The 21,777-nt window shown below is 38.7% G+C and overlaps 1 protein-coding gene across 1 annotated transcript in view; it reads left to right on the plus strand.

Annotated features, from left to right (window-relative positions):
* The first annotated feature begins 314 nt into the window (after nucleotides 1-314).
* The window catches only part of SLC35G2 (solute carrier family 35 member G2), a 40,196-nt gene continuing 18,733 nt past the window's right edge, over nucleotides 315-21,777 (plus strand). The window contains exon 1 of the mRNA XM_032333895.1: nucleotides 315-650. The gene's annotated coding sequence lies outside the window, so the exon portion shown is untranslated. The remainder of the gene's footprint in view (nucleotides 651-21,777) is intronic.

Below are 21,777 nucleotides of genomic sequence, written 5' to 3' on the forward strand. Positions count from 1 at the left end.
CTCCTCAGAGGATTGGGGTATATAAACCCAAACCCAGGAACCAGCTCTGCAATGTCAAGAAGAAGACCCTTCCGTCAGAGACTTCATCGATAAAACGTCTGGTGGACTTGGGGATGCCCAAAGCCCTTCCCCAACCACGATTTAGGGATGCTAGACATATTTTTAAATATCTAAGCATCGACTTGCCGCTTCTAAACTCAAACAGAAAGCTTGAAACGGACTAAAGCTGCCTCCCTGCCCCCTTCCAGAAGACCACGTCACCCTGGCTGACAATCGATTGGCTCAATCCTGCTGTCTCCGAGGGCGTAGGCTAAAGGGGTCCGGGCAGGCAGTTTCCTGGAGCCTTAGACCCTCCCATCGCGCGGGTAGGGGGAAGTCGCTCAGCTCAGGCACAAATCTTGGGCGTCCCTGGCGGTCTTCGACGCTGGCCGGGGCAGCGTTGGGGGGCGGGCAGCAGAGAGCGCAGGCGCAGTGTCCGCACCCGCGGCGCCCCCTCCACGCCCCGCCTGGCGGCCGCAGCAGCCCTGACCGCGTTTTTCCTGGCAAAGCGCACAGCGGCCACAATCCGCGTGGAGGTTGGACTAGGCGCGCGGTATTGGGCGTTCCTGGCCACCGAGCGCCGCGCGCACCTTCCTCGCCGTGGCACACAGGTAACTGGGCCCCGGAGTCAGGCGGCAGCGGCTGACCTGCACCTTGACGCTGCCTGCCGGGCCGCCCCACCCGAGAGGAGTGAGAGCCGACCCCGATCCCCACACACCCACTTTTAGCCGTGGCTCCTAAGGGGCAGAGCCCCTCTTTGGGTTTGGGCGAGGCCCGGGGCGACCCACCCGCCCCCCTTTAAAAACCTTTGTAGGGGGTCTATGTTGGACGTCAGAAGCTCCGGGGTCCCCGCAGTTCCCTGCACTACTTTCCTGGAGAACCCGGACAGTGGGTCAGGAGAATTAGCATCAACGAGGGCCCCTGCGCCCCCGTTTTCTGTCACCCGAGCACCTATAGGCCCTTCCTCAGCTTCCATAATAAAGGCTAGGGTTGTTGCTTTCCTCTGGCCCAGGAACCCACCCAGACAAGGGTGAGTCCCTGCAGCGTCAAGAGAACGGTTTCAAAAACAAACTTTAAAAATAGCTGGTTTTAGAAACATGGCCAAGAATTAGTATTTTTCTTTCTTATGTCTATGACTCTTGTACGCCAGTCTATATGGGTTGAGATTTTCATGGAGAATAAATGGTTTGTAGAAATTCTTCTCCGACGAAAGCCCAGGGCAAGGAGTAGTGGTGGAAGGGCCGGTTATTGCCAGGTGTGCTGGCTAGAGGCGCAGGGGAGGTCCGCCAGCTTCCCCAGGTCTGGGGAGGGAAACACGAACCCTTTCTGAGTCTCTGGGCGCTGAAGAGTTTCTATATTGTGTGCACCCCTTTGGCCTCTTTCGGGAAGAGGAGGGGGATGGAAGAGTCGCGCAGGCCAGCTGGAGGAGACTCGTGTTGGGGCGAATGGGGCCCTGAATCTCTGTCCATGATTTCGCCGGGCTTGGCGAAGAGCGAAATGAAAATATTGCGACCGAGTAACGACTGAGGGTCCCGAGATAGCGCTGGGTGGAGAGGGCTGGGGGCGGCTTTGGAGAGGCAGTTTCCGAGGGTAATTGTGCCTTAAATGATTTTGATTGGGGTTGCCCGTGTCCTTGGTGCTGAAGTAAGTGCCTCAACCGCCTTCGTAGGCTCACTTCCTGGACGCGGGCCTGCCTTGCCCTTCTAGTCTGCACCCTTGCCCAAAATGGCCCATCTCCAAAGCAGGTGCCAGAGTGGAGTCTGCCAGACAGTGTAAACCTTTGTAGATGGGTTAGGTGCTGGTTTCCTGAAGATAAGGTGAGGGCAAATGTAGCTCTCCTCGTGGGTGCAAATAAAGCATATGTATAACAGGTTTGATTACCTACATGCAGGTACTCACGGTGAGAAACATGAACTCTCATGCATGCATCTGTAGGATACTTGTATGTGTATATGCACACATATAATTTACATGTAAATATACTCATCCATTTTCAACACCATCACGTGCTACAAGTTACACTTTTTTTCAGGGCTTTTTTGTAATTCATTTTTTTGACACCTCTGGTTTTTCTGAATTCTTCAGAACCACTCATTTTCACCATCATCTGTTCCAAAGCAACAGAACCTGTGGATTAAAGTGTTTGATATTACGCTGAGCAGTTAAGTGTTTATATATATTTTAATTCTACACAAAAATAGTTTAGAGATAAAATTTATGTTGATACAAAAAAATACTCTGTTTTAAGGGGCGCCTGGGTGGCTCAGTGGGATTAAGCCTCTTCCTTCCGCTCGGGTCATGATCTCAGGGTCTAGTGATCGAGCTCCACATTGGGCTCTCTGCTCAGCGGAAAGCCTGCTTCACCCTCTCTCTCTGCCTGCCTTTCTGCTTCTTGTGATCTCTCACTCTTTGTGTCAAATAAATAAATAAATAAAATCTTTTAAAAAATAAAATATTCTGTTTTTAAAAAATATTTTATTTATTTATTGGAGAGAGAAAGCTGGGGGAGGGGGGCAGGGAAGGAGAAACAGACTTTGCACTGAGCCAGAGGCCTGATTCTAAGACAACGAGATCATGACCTGAGTGGAAGTTAGACACTTAACCAACTGAGCCACCCGGGCACCCCAATACAAAAAAATGTTCTTAAAGGAAGTTTAAACAAAAAGAATTTAATAGAGAACAATATGTAGATAACAATCTTATAGAAAGTTATAATCTGAAGAAAATATGACCAAGATATATCATAATGCTGGCAGTTTCAAATATACTGCTGGTATATGGTTTGTGGACTCCTTAAAGAGTACATATGTATTTTTCAAAACATTAATATCTATGGTTTTTTTCCTATAAAATGTATACTCATCATAAGAAATTTAGGTAATAGAGGAATGCATAAAACCAGAGAAAACCCTTATAAACGATTTTCTTGTAGGGGAACATATATGCATTTTAAATGGATCTTGCATTTGCATTATATAATTTATCATTAATGTCATTATTAAGGGTTGCATAATATTGCACTACATGGATACATCATAATTTATTTAAATAATACCATAATAATGAACATTTATGTATTTCCAATTTTTTGCTATTACAATTCTGCAAATAACATATTTGAACAGATATTTGTGCACTTGTTTCATTGTATTCTTTGAACAAATTCCTAGAAGTGAAATTGTCAGTTCAGTAGGTAGGTACATTTTAAACACATTGATTTATTCATTTATTTGTTCAGTTATTTCCTATCTCCACTCTTGTCTTATTCTTTACCATGTTCTCAGCATCTGCAACAGTGCTGGGTATAAAAGTATTAATATAATATATATTGAAAGAACACTATTTCCAAATTGTGCTACAGAAAATGTGTACCAATATATACTACTATAAATACTGAATTAGAGTGTCAATGTTCTCATACTATCACCAAAATTAGTTTATTAGATGCTATTAATCTTTTAGAAGTATTTTCCAATTGGATAGGCAAAAAAGAACATATTTTCTCATATATACTAGTCATACTTATCTCTTCTTTTGTGAGTTTCCAGCCTTATTTTCTATTGGTGTGCTTATATTGTTTATTATTTGTAAGAGCTCTTTGTATAGTAAGAACTTTGTTGCCTATGTTGCAATTTTTTCTTGATTTTTTTTATTTAAAAATTTTATGGTATTTTATGCTGTACAGAAAATTTCAATTTTTCTGTAGTCTAATATGTATGTATTTTTTTCTTTAATTTCTGGCATTTATTCCAGTATTTCACCCTTCTATACTGAAAGATAATCTGCCTTTTTTTTATGGTTTTATAAAAGATTGTATTTTAAACTCTAGGTTATACTCCCATCTTCCTTTTTAGTTAGTTCATTGGTAGATGTAAAATTCCATTGACGATCGCTTTGTAAGAAGTAGTTGTTTATTTTTAAGTCACATTTACGGAGGCTTGTCCTCTAAGAGAGGTAACATGTTACTCAGTTTGAACCCTTTAATATGATGTATTTAATTTCTAAATACTTAATGGAAGTGTATTTCCTTAAAATGCTGTATAGTCTGTAGTATTTTTAAACTGTTAGTACGTAATCTCTATAAAAAGGAGCTATTCTTTTGGTAGAGGTTTTTTTTTTGTGTATAAGCAGAAAATATGACAAAGTCTTCTTTTTAGTCAAATTAGGAATTCATGTCATTGAAGTTCATAAGAATGTGCACACATAAGGTTGATCAAGTACCTTAAAGAGAACAAAAAAAAATTATATTTATATATAGGTGCCCCTGGATGGTATTTCTTAAACACTCCGATAAATCACAATTCCAGGATGTTATGGACCACTACTATATCTTCCTTCTTATTTCATGTTTCTCCTGAAAAATTTTGATTATAAAATCAGGCAAAGTACCCTTCTTATCACCATACATATTTTTTCCCTGCCATGCTGCCCTTAGCAATGATTCTCCAAGTAACTAAAGTGTCACACCAACAGTCACTGTCTGCCAGCCACTGTTCTGGGTGTGGGAAGGAGAATGATAATCACTCCAGTATCTCTCCTTTCTCACTTTTCATCCATTTACCTTCAAGTCTAGACACAGGAAATAGCCTTCTACTTGGCAGGAAATGTCAGAGATAAGCTGAGGACACAGAGTTGTGTTTTTTTTTTTTTTTCTTCTTTTGTGGACCAAATCTTTGTTTTTCCCTATAAATTTTAATATACATATATAATTTTAAATTTTTGGCTTATATAACATTGCCAAAGGTTAAATTGTTTATTCATTCTTTCTCTTATAGTCATTGCTGTAATAGAATTATACGTGACCAAGAGGCATATATAATGCTTTATGTGCACTTAGCACTATTTGATAGGTATATAGGAACTCAATTCATAAGCCTCTCATCTTTACTAAACTTCATTTAATAATTTCCTGACTGTATCAAAATCATTTGGTTTATAGCTTTTCCCTTTTATTTCAGACCCCAAATATCAGGAGCTTTACTGAACTCTGACTTTTGCTTTAAGAAGTTGATGAAGAAAAGTAGAAATATTAGGCAATTTCCCATTTTTTTGCCCTGGTCTCTGTGTAACTCTGGCTGAGCCCTTGCTCTAAATAGGGGTGAGAAGCCCAATGGTGAATAAGGCTTCTGAAGTTGGTAGTGAACCAAAGCCAGTTACATTATTTCTTGGAGTCCCTTAAATTTGAGATCAGGAGTAGAAGATAGAGTCAGGTTGCAAAAGTGTGATAACCAGAGCTCAGCATCACAACTAATTAGACCAAGAATTAGTGGAGTCTGGATAAGACTGTGACTTTCTCCAGAGCAGGCCAGCTATGCCAGAGGACTTGTAGCATTTGTTGAGCCTAGTATTACCCCTAGGACCTGGGGATACTGAGAAAAAGATAAAGACATATCTCTGTTCTTGGAATGTGAAACTTTATCAGGGGTTAGTGTTACATACACAGCTTACAGTGATACCACATGTCAAGGACTACAACAGAGTCCTTTAGAAAGTGTTCTTAAAGCCAGTGGAGGAACAGATTGTTCAGTGAGAGCCTCTCCAAGTAAGTCACTAGGAACATTGTGAGGATGTGTTTGGATATTTGCCAGAGATTTCTTTGTGGGATAGTTGATGGCCTCAAGCAGGGCTGGAACTGAGGGTTTAGATTTGAAGACTGGCTGCCATGTTTAGCACCTTTGTAAGCTTGGGCAAGTCACTGTACATGGTTGAGTTTCACTGAAATTTTAAAAAAGATTTTATTTATTTATTTGTCAGAGAGAGAGAGAGAGAGCACAAGCAAGGGGAGCAGCAGGCATAGGGAGAAGCATGCTCCCCACTGAGCAAGGAGCCCGATGTGGGACTTGATCCCAGGACCCTGGGATTATGATCCAAGTGAAGGCAAATGCTTAATCCAACGCTTAACTGACCGAACCATCCAGGCATCCTTTGTTCTTCATTTTCAAGATTGTTTTGGTTATTCAGGATTCCTTAAGTTTCCATATGAATTTTAGGATGGATTTTTTTTTTTAATTAAAAAAATTTTTAAAAAAGAGATTTTTTCAGAAAAAGAGAGCGAGCGAGAGTGTGTGAGAGCACAGAAGCAGGGGGAATAGCAGGCAGAGGGAGAAGCAGGCTTCCCAATGAGCAAGGAGCCCAATGTAGGACTTGATCCCAGGGCCTGGGATCATGATCTGATACAAAGACAGATGCATTTTTGTTGCTGTTTTTTCTTAAGATTTTATTTATTTATTTGACAATGAGAGAGACAGCAAGAGAGGGAACAAAAGCAGGGGGAGTGGGAGAGGGAGAAGAAGGCTCCTCACTGAACAGGGAGCCTGATGCAGGGCTCTATCCCAGGACCCTGGGATCATGACCTGAGCAGAAGGCAGATGCTTAATGACTGAGTCACCCAGGCAGCCCATGAATTTTTTTTTTTTTTAAGAGCAAATAATATCAGTGCCTCCCTTGTTAGAGTTGTTGTGGGATTAAGTAAAACATTACAGGTAAAGCACTTGGTATAAGCCCAGTGTATAGTGGTCTAGTTTGTTTATTTTGCCTTTCTAGAGTTGCATGTAAATCACTCTGGACAAATGATTAATCATTGTATTGTCAGAGCTTTCAATGGTAAATGGATTGTATAAACTCTGTGTCTTCTGACTCTGTATAATTCCCCTTATTTGGAGTTTTCTCTTTTAAGATGGTCTAAATCCCAGCCTTCTGCTTTTTACCAATTCTCATACTATGCACAAACAAAACAGGCCTAGTCTGGCATTGTTCTGACTTTAGCTTTGTTCTTTAGTACTCTGATGTTAAAGCAAACACATATTTAATTGTATGATTTCCTTCCTTTAATGTATTTGGAACTTGTATCTGTTTTGCGGCACTCATAACCATGTATTGTTTCTCCCCAGTGAACATGTACATTATTTTTATATTTTTAAAAAATTATTTATTTATTTATTATTTGAGAGAGAGCACCTGTATGTGTGCATGGGAGGCGGGGTAGAGGGAGAGGGGGGGAGAGAGTCTTAAGCAGAATCTGGGCTGAATCCAGAGTCCGACATGGGGCTCTTTTTCACAACCCTGAGCGGAAACCAAGAGTCAGAGACTTAACCAACTGCGCCACCCATGTGCCCTGAACATGGACATTTTTTTAGGAGAAAATTTATGTCTTCCTAATCTTATCTCCTATAATATCTTAGATAGTGCTTTGCACTTCATGGCACTCAGGTAAATGTCGACTGAATGAAGGAATAAATGTGAACGCATGAAGCTGCCAGAATAGTTGGTGTGATCTCAGGCTGCTCCCATAGAAACAGAAACTCTGGAATAGGAGAGATTATAAAACCTGGCATATGTTCAGAGAAGAGTGGTTAAGATGGTGAGAAGACTGAAAACCACGAATACGCATGGAATAACTGAAAGAAAGAGAAGGTTTTCAGTTTGGAGAAGGAAAAAAAACTCCTAATTGGGTGGAATAATTTTAAAAAAAAGAGGTTTTCAGTTTGGAGAAGAAAAAAACTCACCATGGGGCACCTACAATAGGAATTAGTTCTGATATTGAAATGTTGTCGTGGAAGAAGGAATTAATTAGTGATCCTAGAGGAAATACATAGGAACAGCCTCTGGAAATTATATGGAGAGAGATTCTGACACAATGTTAAAAAATAATTTTCTGATAGAATGACTCTTAAGTGGATGCTATGAGAGGGAATGAGCTTCCTGACATTGCAGGTGTTCAAACAGATTTGGTACTATCTGTTGGGGATGCTGTAGAGGATATGCAGACAGCCCCTGACTTAACAATGATTTGACTTACGATTTTTCAGCCGTATGATGGTGCAAGAGCCATATGCATTCATGAGAAACCATACTTCCAGTTTTGAATTTTGATCTTTTCCCAGGCTACCAATATGTAGTATGGTTCTCTCGGGTGATGCTGAGCAGCAGCAGGGAGCCACAGCTCCCAGTCAGCTACACAATCATGAAAGTGAACAGCTGATACAACTGTTCTGTTTTTCATTTTCAATGCAGTATTCAATAAATGAAATGAGATATTCAATACTTAATTATAAAATAGATTTTGTGATAGGTGATTTTGCCCAACTGTAGGCTAATGCAGGGACATTTAAGGTAGGCTAGGCTAAGCTATGATGTTCTGTAGGTTAGGTGAGTTAAGTGCATTTTTGACTTACAATGTTTTCAACTTATGATGGATTTATCAGGATGTAGCACCATCATAAGTGGAGAAAGATGTATAATTATTTACAAAGGAATTGGAGTAGATGACTCCCCAAATCTTTTTCAAGTCTCATGGTCTTTAATTCTATGTATATCATTACATTATTATATATGGTTACCCTTTATTATATATACATATCAATGTATGCATTGTATATGTATATATATAAAGATAAATATATTCATCATCTTAATAGTGCTTAAATTAATGAAGGGTAAAAATGATTTTTCAAAGACTTGATCTTGATTACTTAAAAAATATTACTAACATGTTTTTTCCTTGAGAACACCAGTTTGTAAAATATTATTCTGCATGAGCACTGTGTTCTTAAACTGCAATAAACAGTATAATAATGTTGGCATCTCAGACACTGGGATGGTGCAATCAGTTAAGCATCTTACTCTTGATTTCAGCTCAGATCATGAACTTAAGGTTGTGAGATCAAGCCCCTGGGGCTCTGTGGTCAGTACAAATGCTCAGTGCAGAGTCTGCTGGAGATTCTTCCCATTCCCCCTGTTATTCTCCCTTGTTCTTCCTCTCTCAAATGAATAAATCTTTAAAAAAATAATGTTAGCATCTCAAAAGCAAATAAATATCATTTCCGTTTCTAAATTAAATTGGCCTGATCCATCTAGCTGTTACCTTTTCCCAGTAAAAGTTTTTACTATTGGGGCACCTGGGTGGCTCAGTCAGTTAAGCATCCAACTCTTGATATCAGCTCAGGTCTTGTTATGTATCTTTAATCTTTAATTTGTGACAGTTCCTGATTCATTCCTTGTCTTTAATAACCTTGACATTTTTGAAAGTTCAGGCTTGTGCTTGTGTGCTCTCTCTCTCTCTGTTGCTCTCTCTCAAATAAATAAAATCTTTAAAACAAAACAAAACAAAGTTCAGGCCATTTTGTAGAATGGCCCTCACTTTAGGTTTGTCTATGTTTCTTTATGATTAGATGCAAGTTATACAATTTTGGCAGAAATATGGTAGAAGAGGTAATGTGTTTTCAGTATATCTTATTAATAAAGATTTGTAGTTGATGTTAATTTTGATGACTTGATTAAGGTGATAACTTTTTCACTGTAAAGTTATTAATTTTCCATTTGTAATTAGTAAGCATTTTGTGGGGAGATACTTTGAGACTATATAAACATCCTGTTCTTCAACAAACTTTCAGTCACCTATTTTATGATTCTTGCTTGAAAAAATAAGTACTATGATGACTGCCAAATGGCAATTTTTCCAGTTTCAACATTTATTTTACATTTATTACTTGATATTTTGTTTTAAGAGTTTTCTCTTTTCTTTTTATTTGTTAATTCACTTATTTACATAAGCATGGACTCTGTTTTATTCAATGAATTTTAATCCACTGTCATTATTGATTTCAGTGCTAAAATTGTCAGAGGTTTGGATGTTCAAATCCTGTTCAAGCTAGTTCTTGTGTTCTTTGGACATTTCTATTCTATTCTTGGAGTACTTTCTGGTGTCAGATGTTTCCGGCTTATCTTGTTTCTCTTTTTCTGACCCAACCATTTCAGTCATTTCAAAAGCTAATTTTCCTGGGAATGAATGGTTCCCGGGAGATCTGGGTGCTAGGTGTGGTTATTAATACTGGGGTGTCATTGATTTTAGACCATTTTAGCAGACAGAGCCAGGAAACTCACAAACACATATGGACATGCATCTATATCTATTTCTATATCTAGTCATCTATTCATATTAAAATCCATGAGTTTACTCTAATATCTTCAACTCCACTCCAACACCACAGGGTTCCTTCTAGTCTTCACTCTTTTTCTATTTGTAATTTCCTTTCTGATGATGAGAAATTTGGCCCTCATTATCTTTAATATTTAATTATAGGCTCATTCTCTCTTTATATAACTAATACCCTGGTCTCATGGGCCACCTCCTTTGCCCCAACTCCTTCTCAGACCCAGTCCTGCTGGCCTCCCTACCCCCCCCAGCCTCCTCCCAGCCACACAACTAGAAAGTGGTAGAACAGGAAAAAAAAAAATGCCAATTATTTGACAGATAGCCCCTTACTGGTCTTCAAGCTCAAGGGCATCTATTTGTGAAAATGCTCCTGTGAAGATGCACATGGAAAAGGGGCCCTTGGGCTAGAAGGATGAAGATTTAAACAGGCAGAGTGGCAGTCCTCAGGGATGTCCCTTCTGTGAGAAATGGAGAATGAAGGGTGGAGGCAGCCAGATGCTGCTGCCTGCCAAGAACCACAATGAAGGAATTCTCCAAAATGGGTACGGTTCAGGGTTCAGTCAACCTCCTTCTCCAGTTCCACTAATATGCCACTGTGTTTTGTTACGATGTCTAGAACACATTCCATTTAACAGAAACATATCACTATGCTGTATTTGTAAAGAGGGAAATACTGCTTTTAAATTGAAATTCTCGGAGATGGATTATAGTGTCTATTGTTTTAATGCTTACTTCATTTCCTGGTCCAGAAGATCAGAAATCTGTTTGTATTTTAGAAAACAGCATGAGGTCCATCTGTTCAGGTCATATTTTCCCACATTAACACAAAGATTTATGGAGTGTTAAACTTGGTAAGAAAAACCAATCATAGTTATATTATTTGCTGCCATTTGAATTGACATTTTTTTGTTAACTATGAAAATATAGTAGTAAACACACATGTGCACAATGAATTAATTCTTTAAAACACCAACTATAATAAAGGAATCCTTCTTAGTTCATATAGTATTTCACCTTTGTTTTGGTTTGCATTCTAGACATCATCCATTCAAATTCTCTCCATGATACTGTTTATCCACAGTTTTGCTTCCAACAGAAGGCACAGACAGACATATAAGAGCTGTTTGGCTTCCTGGGTGACTATTCTGGTCTGACTGAAATACAGCGTAATGTTTTTTTTTTCCTCTAATGAAAATAGCTTGATTCCCTCCCCTCCTCCCCGACCCCTCCAGTATATGAAATAAAGACACACTTAGGTAGAAAGTGAAACAAAAAGTAATAAGAAAGTACTAAAAACCTGAAATTCTGCCATCCACAGTATAAATTGTTTTATATTTTAAAAAAGATACCATGAATACTCTTTTATGCCTTTCTTTTTACTTATCAATGTGACATGAAATTTATGTCATCAGGTATACATATATATTATCTTTTTGGATGACTGTATAATATTGGATTGATGTTTTCATTTTACCAGTCCCCTATTAGAGGATAATGAACTATTTTCAATTTTTTTATTGTGTAAAGAAAGCCATGATGAATATCTTTGCTTGCAATCTTTATGTACTTTATAGGGATCTCTTTGGGATATATTCCTCCTGGAAATGGCATTGCTGGGTCAAAGGGTTCATATATTTAACATTTTTATACATGTCGCTGGTAAAAGTAACTCTTAATGAGATGGATTATATATACAGTGCTTGTCCCTTTCAGTGATGGGACTTTGCAAAGTCTCTTTTCAACTTTGTAGTAGCATTATATATATGTGTGTGTGTGTGTATTCTCTAATAGACATTTAAGGGAGTGATTTTAATAAATCTAGGTATGCAACTTAACCAACCAGGTGTTGTCAAGTTTTACTCAAAATATGATGTATGGTTTGGTTTGAAGCAAGATGATATTTGGTCCATTTCTTGTTTTTTCTTATTTGAGTTTAATGAATTATAGTAAATGGTATATGAGAGTGAGCTGTAATTTGCCTGAGTGATGTCTATAGTATGAAGAATCAGTTATGATTAAATGAAACCAAATTTGTAAAATTTTAATCTAATTCATGTGGCTTTTCCAGAAGTCTTGGCCTCAAGAGGGATTTCAGGCTTGGCTTTCTCATGGATAAATAGCAAGAACAGTGTAAATGTAAGCAGGTGGTGTGTGTAGTGTTTGAGGGATTTGTGAGTAGACCCCATTGATCCTAGGTGTTCCTTTTTTTGTTCAGGGATTGGTGCAAGTGCTAGAGGTGAGTGCTGGTAGGTTTCTTTGAACTCACCTGGGCTGTTTGATCCTTTCTCATGAGAATTAGGTAAGGGATAAGCAGCCAGTCATACTTTAACAAGCATATCTGAACAGCCCTATAATCTGGTTTACATTACATTTAATTAGCATTGAACCTAATTGGTGGCTTAACCATTTATGTACATATAAAAAAGATCATGGAAATAGAAAAGGATCATTTTATTCCTGCCCCTCCTCCTTCTAACAATGGCTCCCTGCCACTCTTAACAGATTCACTCAGCACAGCTGATTTTAAAGGTGCTGATTCACTGCTGACTGATTCTGCCTTTTTTTTTTTTTAAGACAGTAGGAAAGTAAGTGGTAGATGATAAATATGTGTTCACTGAGAATGTCATAGTTTATGCAAATTGATAGGTCCACTGCCTTAGAGATTAGAAAAGCTCTTTCCTGGAAAGGGAAGTGTCAATTAAAAATGGTGAAAGACTCATTCCAGCAAGTTCTTAGCTGCCAACCGACATATTCATCACAGTGTGCCAGAATGGATTTTAAAATGGTACAACAGAAATTGCTCTGCTCCAAATCAGGCATCATTGCCTTCACACAAGCCAAATCAAACTGCTTGTTTGAAAACTGCCAAATAAGGCTTTCTTTCAACCTCAGTTAACTTTTTCCTTTCCTGGTGTGTATGGTTCATTACAGTCTACTAAAGTCGTCAACCACAATTGAGTATAGGGGAGCCAGGCTCCTCACCTTGATTTTGCCTACACAGCAACAGTCACCGCTGCTTCCAAGCTGATGGCAAGAGAGAATGTTCAGCCTAGTTCGAACCAGATTGATAACTCCCTTCCCAACTTGCCCCTTTCCACCCCTTGCCCTTTTGCACTTTTTGCTTTCACTTAGTTCTTTTCTTCAGAATCAAATATTCACTCCTTTTCCTAGTTCAGCTAAGCAGCCTTCATTCCCAGCCCAGCCTGTTTGCTGTACCACAGGCTACATCCTTGCTCAGTCCTATCAAAGCAGCCTTGACCCATACCCACTGGGGCAGCTTCTGCTTTTCAGCCCAGAATAAGGATTTTTTCTCACCTAAGAATCTCTCTTTTGGGGTGCCTGGGTGGCTCAGTGGGTTAAAGGCTCAGCCTTCGGCTCAGGTCATGATCTCAGGGTCCTGAGATCGAGCCCTGCATAGGGCTCTCTGCTCAGCGGGGAGTCTGCTTCCCTTCCTCTCTTTCTCTGCCTGCCTCTCTTGTGATCTCTGTCAAATAAATAAAATCTTAAAAAAAAAAAAAAAAGAATCCCTCTTTTAAGCTTATGTTAGCTAACATGCTGAGGAGCTTGTCATTCAGCCTATGTGCCCAAATCTCTTCTAGCCTGGAATCAGTGAGCTGCCATGAAGTTCTGGTCATGTTGTGCATTTATTAGCACTGCAGGGAATGACCCTCACAGTGGATGTTACCTCACTGATCTGTCATCAGCAAAGCATAGTGATGATGGTGGATTTGGACTTATTCTTCCACATTCCTCCCTTGATTTTTCTAAGCAAGAAGATGAATTTGTGAGATGGTTAGCAGGGTCAGGAGGTGCAGTCAATGACTATAGAAAGGAAAGCTAGCTATTGCTACAGTAATATAGAATTGGACTCTATCCAAGGCCTGGACTAACAGGGTCAGAGCACCAATACCAGATTCCAGAGTGCAACAAACTTGCCATTCCTCAGACTCTCAGAGTAAATTATTTTCCCTCAAGAACAAGATGCCTGTGGGTAGAGTGAAAACCTCATATCCTACTAATTTTTGAGCTGAGATGTTTCTTATTGGTCAGTAATGTGAACATAAAAGTCAGAATTCATCCATAGCAACCCCCTAAATAACATTTTTAGGGTAAGTACCCAATCATGTCTACAAATCATGGGGGTAAAACTCAAGTTTATAGCCAATTTAAAGTCCATTCTAAAATTATAACAGGGTTGCTATTGAGGATACGGGCAAGGGATGGGGTAAATGGGTGGTGGGTATTAAGGAGGGCACTTACTGTGATGGGCACTGGGAGTCATACATAAGTGATGAATCACTAAATTCTACTCCTAAACTAATATTACACTATATGTTTTTTTAAATTAACATATAATGTATTATTATCCCCAGGGTACAGGTCTGTGAATCGCCAGGTTTACACACTTCACAGCACTCACCATAGCACATACCCTCCCCAATGTCCACCACCCCCACACCCCATCCCTCTCCTACCCCCCAGCAACCCTCAGTTTGTTTTGTGAGATTAAGAGTCACTTATGGTTTATCTCCCTCCCGATCCCATCTTGTTTCATTGATTCTTTTCCTACCCCCGAACTCCCCACGTTGCATCTCCCCTTCCTCATATCAGGAAGATATATTATAATTGTCTTTCTCCGATTGACTTATTTCACTGAGCATAATACCCTCTAGTTCCATCCACGTCATTGTAAATGGCAAGATTTTTCTTTTGATGGCTGCATAGTATTCCATTGTGTATATATACCACTTCTTCTTTATCCATTCATCTGTTGATGGACATCTAGGTTCTTTGCGTTATTTGGCTATTGTGGACATTGCTGCTATAAACATTCAGGTGCATGTGCCCCTTTGGATTACTACATTTTTATCTTTAGGGTAAATACCTGGTAGTGCAATTGCTGGGTCATAGGGCAGTTCTATTTTCAACTTTTTGAGGAACCTCCATGATATTTTCCAGAGTGGCTGCACCAGCTTGCATTCCCACCAACAGTGTAGGAGGGTTCCCCTTTCTCTGCATCCTCGCCAGTATCTGTCATTTCTTGACTTGTTAATTTTAGCCATTCTGACTGGTGTGAAGTGGTATCTCATTGTGGTTTTGATTTGTATTTCCCTGATGCTGAGTGATGTGGAGCACTTTTTCATGTGTCTGTTGGCCATCTGGATGTCTTCTTTGCAGAAATGTCTGTTCATGTCCTCTGCCCATTTCTTGATTGGCTTATTTGTTCTTTGGGTGTTGAGTTTGCTAAGCTCTTTATAGATTTTGGATACTAGCCCTTTATCTGATATGTCGTTTGCAAATATCTTCTCCCATTCTGTCAGTTGTCTTTTGGTTTTGTTATCTGTTTCCTTTGCTGTGCAAAAGTTTTTGATCTTGATGAAGTCCCAATAGTTCATTTTTGCCCTTGCTTCCCTTGCCTTTGGTGATGTTCCTAGGAAGAAGTTGCTGTGGCTGAGGTCAAAGAGGTTGGTGCCTGTGTTCTCCTCAAGGATTTTGATGGATTCCTTTCTCACATTGAGGTCCTTCATCCATTTTGAGTCTATTTTCATGTGTGTGTAAGGAAATGGTCCAATTTCATTTTTCTGCATGGGGCTGTCCAATTTTCCCAACACCATTTACTGAAGAGGCTGTCTTTTTTCCATTGGACATTTTTTCCTGCTTTGTCGAAGATTAGTTGACCATAGAGTTGAGGGTCTATTTCTGGGCTCTCTATTCCGTTCCATTGATCTATGTGTCTGTTTTTGTGACAATACTGTACTGTCTTGATGATAACAGCTTTGTAATAGAGCTTGAAGTCTGGAATTGTGATGCCACCAACTTTGGCTTTCTTTTTCAATATTCCTCTGGCTATTCGAGGTCTTTTAGGGTTCCATATAAATTTTAGGATTTTTTGTTCCATTTCTTTGAAAAAATTGATGGGACTTTGATAGGGATTGCATTAAATGTGTAGATTGCTTTAGGTAGCATAGACATTTTCACAATATTTGTTCTTCCAATCCATGAGCACGGAACATTTTCCCATTTCTTTGTGTCTTCCTCAATTTTCATGAGTACTTTATAGTTTTCTGAGTATAGATCCTTTGCCTCTTTGGTTAGGTTTATCCCTAGGAATCTTATGGTTTTGGATGCAATTGTAAATGGGATTGACTCCTTAATTTCTCTTTCTTCTGTCTTGTTGTTGGCGTAGAGAAATGCAACTGATTTCTGTGCATTGATTTTATATCCTGACACTTTACTGAATTCCTGTACAAGTTGTAGCAGATTTGGAGTAGAGTCTTTTGGGTTTTCCACATATAGTATCATATCATCTGCAAAGAGTGATAGTTTGACTTCTTCTTTGATGATTTGGATGCCTTTAATTTCTTTTTGTTGTCTGATTGCTGAGTCTAGGACTTCTAGTACTATGTTGAATAGCAGTGGTGATAATGGACACCCCTGCCATGTTCCTGACCTTCACGGAAAAGCTCTCAGTTTTTCTCCATTGAGAATGATATTTGCGGTGGGTTTTTCATAGATGGCTTTGATGATATTGAGGTATGTGCCCTCTGTCCTTACACTTTGAGGAGTTTTGATCAGGAAAGGATGCTGTACTTTGTCAAGTGCTTTTTCAGCATCTATTGAGAGTATCACATGGTTCTTGTTCTTTCTTTTATTAGTGTATTGTATCCCACTGATTGATTTGCGGATGTTGAACCAAACTTGCAGCCCCGGAATAAATCCCACTTGGTCGTGGTGAATAATCCTTTTAATGTACTGTTGGATCCTATTGGCTAGTATTTTGATGAGAATTTTCGCATCTGTGTTCATCACGGATATTGGTCTATAATTCTGTTTTTTGATGGGATCCTTATCTGGTTTTGGGATCAAGGTAATGCTGGCCTCATAAAATGAGTTTGGAAGTTTTCCTTCCATTTCTATTTTTTGGAACAGTTTCAGGAGAACAGGAATTAATTCTTCTTTAAATGGTTTGTAGAATTCCCCTGGGAAGCCATCTGGCCCTGGGCTCTTGTTTGTTGGGAATTATTACACTATATGTTAAGTAACTATTTTTAAATAAAAACTTGAAACATTATAAAAGATAAAATTGTACCCTTCGACTCCAAAAAATAAAAAATGTGGAAGATAATCACTTCTGGCTAGTACAAATGAAAAGCACTAAGTAATTAAGCAATCATACTTAACACAGTTTAGGGGCGCCTGGGTGGCTCAGTCTCTGGGTGTCTGCCTTCAGCTCGGGTCATGATCCTAGAGTCCTGGGATTGAGCCCCACACCAGGCTCCCTGCTCCGGGGGAAGCCTGCCTCTCCCTCTCCCACTCCCCCTGCTTGTGTTCCCTCTCTCTCTGTGTCTCTGTCAAATAAATAAATAAAATATTTTAAAAATGCTCGATCATGGGCACCTGGGTTGCTCAGTGGGTTAAAGCCTCTGCCTTTGCTTCAGGTCATGGTCCCAGGGTCCTGGGATCAAGCCCCGCATCGGGCTCTCTGCTCAGCAGGGAAACTGCTTCCTCCTCTCTCTCTGCCTGCCTCTCTGCCTACTTCTGATCTCTGTCTGCCAAGTAAATAAAATAAAATCTTTAAAAAATGCTCAATCATATTTAACAGTTTAATAAAATGTCATAATACTCTGGTAAATATTCAGATGATGACTTTGAAGTGTTTTGAAATAAATGAAGATAGCACCCTTATTTCATAAAGTTATGTCTAATATATTAACATTTATTGCTCTTAAGAGAATTCAAAGTATAGCTTATTCTAGCCACCGAAACATTTTGAGAATGGAAAAAATGGTAACACCAATTTGGTCTTTTATATTTTTTGGTCTTTTATATTCCAAATACTCAATGCTACTCTTCAGTAAATACCCTCACTTCATTCATTGGGTCTGATTTTACCACTATTTCCTTGTTTCTTTCTTTCTGGAGAGTTCAGGATCAGCTTCAAATGACAAGGAGATATGAAAAATGAGGCTCAAGGGTTCTTAATTTTTAGGCCGAAAATTCTTTGATGATGTAACACAAATGAAAGTTCTCCCAACCCAAGAACTTTGCGGAGATGCTGACCCCTCTCCCAGGTGAATCCTTGCTATTTTGTTCTGACAATTCCGGGCCAGCATGGGGCCAATAGAGACTCCAGGGGCAGCCCAGGTCAGGACATGTTCCTCAGGGATCTGGAACCAGTGTCCCCAGCTAAGAGAGTCAGAATTGCAGCTGAGTGACAAAGATAATAGTCTGAGGGCCATCTCAAAGGTGAAATCAGGTCAGAAATAGGAAAATGAACCTATGAGAACTGATAACAACACAGGAAAAAGTTGAAGAAGCAGTTACAAAATGCAGTTCAGGACTGAACTTTGTTTTGTTCTGTCAACATTTATTAAATGTGTTTTAAGTGCCAGGAACATAAATATGAATGAGTCCTTCATGGAACTCACAGGCCACAAGGCGATTCTGACTTTGGCATGTTCCCTTTAGATGGTATCTGGATCTGTTGAAGGAGTGGACATGGCAGATTAAAGGAGCCTCCTTAGGCTGTGCACAAACCAGAAAACTTGGGATGTGTTGACAAGTCCTGCCCAACATCAATGTGTGAGGATGTAGAGTCATACTGTGGCCGCTTCCTTTTTCTGTGGCTCTAAGTCTTCTCAGAAAGAGCACTTTAAAAATTAGAGGTCTGAATGAATTTGAATACTTGCCCCTTGTCCTGGAATTTGCCAGCTGGGCCTAGATGAAGATTTGAGTAGAAGTGTTTGAGAGAGTAGACAGAGTGTGCAAGGGAGTTATAAGATAATTGCATTTTCAGAGAACTGTCTTAGTAATCACATAAAATTTAAAAGGTCTCCAGTAAAATGGCTTGAAGGAATTTTTAAGATTCTGTTCTAATTAGCAGCCCTAAGTCCTTGTTTACCACAACTGACATGTATTTCTTCATTATGAGCTCAAAAGGCTATCTACCCATCTTTAAGAAAATCTTATATTATTATTACCTAGAATCTCAACCAATCCTGGTTGATTCTTTCAAAAATCTACTCTAGTTTTCTTGATAAGCTGTAGGTTATTTTTCCTAAACAACAACTATACGAGGAGCAAAATGTAGGCAAATCATCTGCTGTGATTATTATATATTATATATTATTATATACCATCCTATCCCATCAATAAAAGAATTAATAGCAACTTAAGGAACTATATTCAGTTTTTGATCATTTGACCAGAACTATGTGAATATTTTCCCATAAATTTTAAAATATTAATGCCTTATTAGCATCTGTAATAAAAATAATATTATAAAAAGCAGAGTAGGCAGGAAAGGTTCCTTGACTGATGGGATTCAACTTTAAATATTACATAGTAAACTAATATATCTGTGTATCAGACAGGGTTTAGTCTGATACTAAAATCAGATACTAAGTATCAGATACTGATACTTAGATTAAAAAAAAAGTCACTCTATTTCTTTGAATCAGAAAGAGATATACAAGAAATCAGAAGTTTCTAAAACCTTTAGACTTCCTTGAATGCATGGTTTTTTTATCCTTTAAAAAATTCCTAATCTAGCAATTCATAAACTGTATATAATAACCTTCTTGCTATAGAAACAGCAGAGGAAAATAAGTCTTTCTTCTATGCTAATGTCAAAATCTCCGCAATATTTGACCAATAGTAAGTAAACAAGCTAGTATTTACTGAGCACTTGCTATGTACTTTTGATCTATAGTTTCATTAAATCCTTGTTAATAACATTTTCAAGTTGGTAATATTAGCCGATCTTACAGATGGTTTAGAAAGGCTAAGTGATGTATGCACAGGTAGAAAATAGAGACAGAATTAAACTTCAGATCTGCTGCTTCCAAAATTGGTTAAATTTGTTGCCCAGTATTGGTTATTAATCCAAAACCCTGTTTGATGGCATCCAACCAAAGTAGTGATTCAATATTTAAAAACTATATCCATCAGGCCAGTTAGCTCGGCCATTAAGAGATATTTTATAATTCACTTTTTTTCTAGATGATCCATGAGGATGTGGTTCTTAAAGGCAGACATTTCAGACAGTATTTCAGGGAGAAAGCAAGCCAGCAAGTAGTTTCGATCTTAGGCAAAAACAATCTTGTCCATGTCACTTGACCTAGAACTTTGTAGTCTTACCCAACACTTTTCTAGATCTTAAGAAGATAAAAAATTATTTTCTAAGAATACTCATGGTTTTACATGTAGGCAATTCTTTTGTCCATATATGTACTAAGCATGTGGGTCTTCTGAGAATACAAATCTGATCTTTAGACATTCACAGAATGATGGTGTGTGAGTTTTCTGTTCACTGCTATAACAAATTACCAGAAAATTGATGGATTAAAACAATAGGAATATTACACTTTACAGTTCTGTCAGTCAGAGGTCCAGTACAGATATCATATGGTGTTGGCAGGTGTGTATTGTTTTCTGCAGACTCTAGGAGAGGATCCATTTTTTTGCCTTTCAGAGGCTGTCCACATTCCTGGGTTTATGATCCCCTTCTGTCTTCAATACTAGCAACAGCAGGCTGAGTTCTCATATTGCATCACTCTGACCTTGCTTCTGTGGTCACATCTCCTCCGACTTTTCTGTCTCTGTCTTCCACTTTTAATCACTTGTGTTACATTAGGCCCAATCAGATAATCTAGGAAAGTCTCCCTATTTTAAGGTCAGTTGATTTGAAGCTCAATTCCATTTGCAACTTTAATTCCCCTTAGTCATATAAGGTAATATATTGACAGTTTCTGAGAATTAGGATGTGGATATTTTGGTGGGGATATTTGGGGGGTATTATTCTGCCTACCATGGATGATTAATTTGCAGTGTAGAAGAAAGGGCTTGGGAAGGCAGAGATGGATCTGAATTTTACCCATACCATCAACTGGTTATGTCACTCACTAACTGGCAAGACATATAAACTCTCAGAACCTATTTCCTCACATGTAAAGTGGAGATTATAATACCTACTGTACAGAGTTGTTTTCTACCTTTAAATGAGGAAACAAAGTTCTTAGTACATGCCTGGCACAGAGATGGGGCTAAATAAATATAGCTTTCATCATAATTAGAGAATCTAGAGCCACATTCAGGGCCAAACAATCCAAAAGAGTATGTCCCGGGTGCATGGAAGCATTTACGCTTGATATTTCCTGTGGTTTCATTTTTCCTTTAACACTAATTAAATGGTTGCCTGAAATCCCTTCAAAACCAAATAGTGGATAGATCCTAAATAAACACACAAAATATGAATGAAGATGCACTTTATTTTAGTTTTAGTCTCAGCTAGTTTCTTTCCATAGATGATGTTCTGAATGGAGAACAAAGAGACAAATATGAATAGTCGATTTATCTATTTGTTTCTGTTTTTGGTTTTTGTTTTACACTTTTCCCTTGGCCACCAAAACCCATTTCTTCATTTATATTCAGTGGGAAAACTTCAAACTTTTATCTGTTCATTTTCACATATGTGGCTTTTCCCATGATGGTAATGGATCTATCCCTGCACAAAGGATCAGTGGCAGCTGGTCATCCCATTTGCCTTTTAGCTCTCAGAAAGCTAATGAGCGACTTATTGTGTTCAAAGCCCTTATTAACTAGCCATTAAAAATGATGTTATAGAAAATTTAGTGACATGGAAAAATATTTGCAATGTATTGATAAATAGAATAGGGAAGTCATAAACTGGGATATGGTGTTTGATGCCATTTTTTGGAAAAAAAATTCACAAATAGAAAAAGGCTTGGAAGGATCAGTAGTTATCTCTGGCTGGTAGAATTATGAATGGTTTTTATTTTATC

Source organism: Mustela erminea, chromosome 1, assembly GCF_009829155.1.
Source record: "Mustela erminea isolate mMusErm1 chromosome 1, mMusErm1.Pri, whole genome shotgun sequence".
NCBI lineage: Eukaryota > Metazoa > Chordata > Mammalia > Carnivora > Mustelidae > Mustela > Mustela erminea.